Below are 2,654 nucleotides of genomic sequence, written 5' to 3'. Positions count from 1 at the left end.
AAGCAAGATGTGAGAACTTGTTGTTGAGCTCATTGTAGCTCCCATCAATCTTGGAATGAAGGTTCTTCAACTCATAACCAACATGCTTCTCACTTCTAGTCTGAGACTCCAAGATTTGTTTCAGCAGGGTGTCAGTGCTGCTCTCTTGTGGAGCAGAGGAACCAGATGAGGGGTTTTGCTGAGGTTGATAGCTGCCTTGCTGGTTGTTTCGAGGCGGATAACCACTCTGTTGGTTGTTGGGATAGGATTTCTGTTGGTAGTTGTTGTACTGAAAGTTGGGCTCTTTTTTGTACCAGCTACCATTGTTGTTGATGAAACACAGCTCTTCCTGACCTTCCAAACCCTCAACCTCATGGACAACAGGTGGTGTATCTTGGCTTGGGTTACCAACAAAGTGCAGCTGCTCTTGTGTGGCTTTATCAGCAAGGAGGATGTCTATCTTATCCTGTAGAGCTTTCAACTCCTTCCTCGTCTGCTTATCATCTGTTCTACTGCCTCTGTCGTGGTCTCCACTGTAGTCTGCATCACTCTTAACCATGTTGTCAACCAGCTCCTCTGCATCCTCCTCAGTTCTCCCCAAGAAGAACCCATTGCTAGCTGTATCCAGTCTGGCCCTGTACTTAGGAAGAGCACCACGGTAGAATGTGCTCAGCAAACTCTCCTTAGAGAAACCATGGTGTGGGCATTGAGCTTGGTAGCCCTTGAATCTCTCCCAGGCTTCGCTGAAACCTTCCAAGTTCTTCTGTTGAAAGCTAGAAATCTCATTTCTCAGCTTAGCAGTTCTTGAAGTAGAGAAGAACTTCTCCAAGAATGCTTTCTTGCAGTCATCCCAAGTGGTGATAGAGTCGTTGGGTAGAGACTTCTCCCACTGACGTGCCTTATCCCCCAAAGAGAAAGGGAATAGCTTGAGCTTTAAAGCATCTTCGGACACACCATTGGTTTTTGACAACCCGCAGTAGCTGTCAAACCTGTCCAAGTGATCAAATGGATCCTCTAGAGCCAAGCCATGATACTTGTTGTTCTCAATCATGTTGAGGAGTCCTGATTTGATCTCGAAGTTGTTGGCTGCTACAGCTGGTGCTCGGATTCCCAATCTATGACCATGAATATTGAGGCGGTCATAAGTGCCAATGGGTCGAACTGTTCGATGTTGGTTTGCTGGAGCATTGTTATTAGCGCCATTGACGCCCGCATCATGCTGATGTACGTCTCCCATATCAGTGTTCAGTCTTTCCAGTTGAGCATGTTGCTCTTCTTCTCTTTTCTTTCTAGCACACTCTCTCTCTAAAGCTCTGATGTATGCAGCTCGTGGAACTAGGTTTGATGGACCCTTGCTCCGCAAGTTCATACACCTGTAGATTAAAGGGAGGTGAAGAAGAATCAGTAACAAAAGAAAATAAAAATGACTTAGTCTCAAGCAAGTGACTAAATCTCAAAGTTTAAATCTACTCGGAATTTGGCAACGGCGCCAATTTGATGTTAGGAGTTTTCAGGGCTCCTAAGACGAATGTTGTACTATAGTGATTGTCGAACCAGTTCTGAGAGATATCAAAGCACCGAGAATGCAAGTACTCACTTAATCTAAGTGCAACCAATGATTTAGATGAGTTTTAAGCTATGACTAAAACTAAAAAGCAATAACAGAATGATACTTTCTTGACTAAGGGAAAAGAGAACTCATGGGCATAGGGATTAGACCTTGGGTGATCAAGTATCGAACTAAGGATGGTAAATGATCAATCAAACTATCAACCTTAAGCCTAGACACAATTCTAAGCAAGCTCTATGTCTAGATGAATGCTCATTTGCTAACATATCTCAAACATCAAATGTCTTTGGTTGAATAATATGAAAGCAATCATTACTAACAAGTCTATTAGCTATCTTAGCATCTTTAACAACAAATGTCTTTGGCAAAGTATACTAAAAGCCTAGGAGAATTGTCTCAGGCATTTCATCAAACACCTTTTGGGTGGGAAATGTCTATTGATCAACTTTTGAGTGGCCAACTCAGAAGATGCATTATGAATACTCTACTAGCAAGGAACAAGAATGATCTACACTAAAACATCCTAGAACTAACCTAATCACCCTTAATCTCCCTAACCCATGAATTCAAAAGGTGATTACTCACTAATCTCCATGATTCCTCTTAAACCCATATTGGATTTTAGATTAACCATGTAGAGAAATAGATAAGAAATCAACAAGAACACAAGATGAAAGCAATGAAATCTGAATCAAAAAAGGTTTTTTACTAGTTCTTCTCTAGAAAAGAGATTATCCTGCCTCCAATGGCTTACAAGAGTACTTAACTTAGGTTTAGAAAGTGTAAAACATCAAAACAAATGACCAAAAGGCCCCTGAAATAACATAAAAATCGTCCAAGCAAAACACGCGGAGTGACCTAGCATAGTCGCTCCAGGAGGTCGCTCCCGACGCATTTTTTCGTGTCTCGCCGCGTCAAAACGCGAGTGACTTGAGCTGGTCGCTCTGGCTGGTCGCTCTGGCTGGGAGTGACTTGAGGTAGTCGCTCTGGACTGGTCGCTCTGGCTGGGAGCGACCTCGGTAGGTCGCTCTGAGAGGTCACTCTGCGATGCTCGACCAGGATGGATATGACTCTAGTAAATTGATCATAACTCCTTCATTACATC

General features: G+C 43.0%; 1 non-coding gene across 1 annotated transcript; it reads left to right on the top strand.

Moving 5' to 3' along the window:
- The first annotated feature begins 668 nt into the window (after positions 1 to 668).
- On the top strand, positions 669 to 775 carry LOC125584623. Its single transcript, XR_007321535.1, has one exon. It is a non-coding gene; the product is annotated as a small nucleolar RNA R71 (small nucleolar RNA).
- The last annotated feature ends 1,879 nt before the right edge of the window (positions 776 to 2,654 follow it).

The sequence above is a fragment of the Brassica napus genome, chromosome C3, assembly GCF_020379485.1.
Source record: "Brassica napus cultivar Da-Ae chromosome C3, Da-Ae, whole genome shotgun sequence".
Classification (NCBI taxonomy): Eukaryota; Viridiplantae; Streptophyta; class Magnoliopsida; order Brassicales; family Brassicaceae; genus Brassica; species Brassica napus.
Note: the sequence above shows the minus strand (reverse complement) of the source record. Positions and strands in the feature narration are given on the sequence as shown.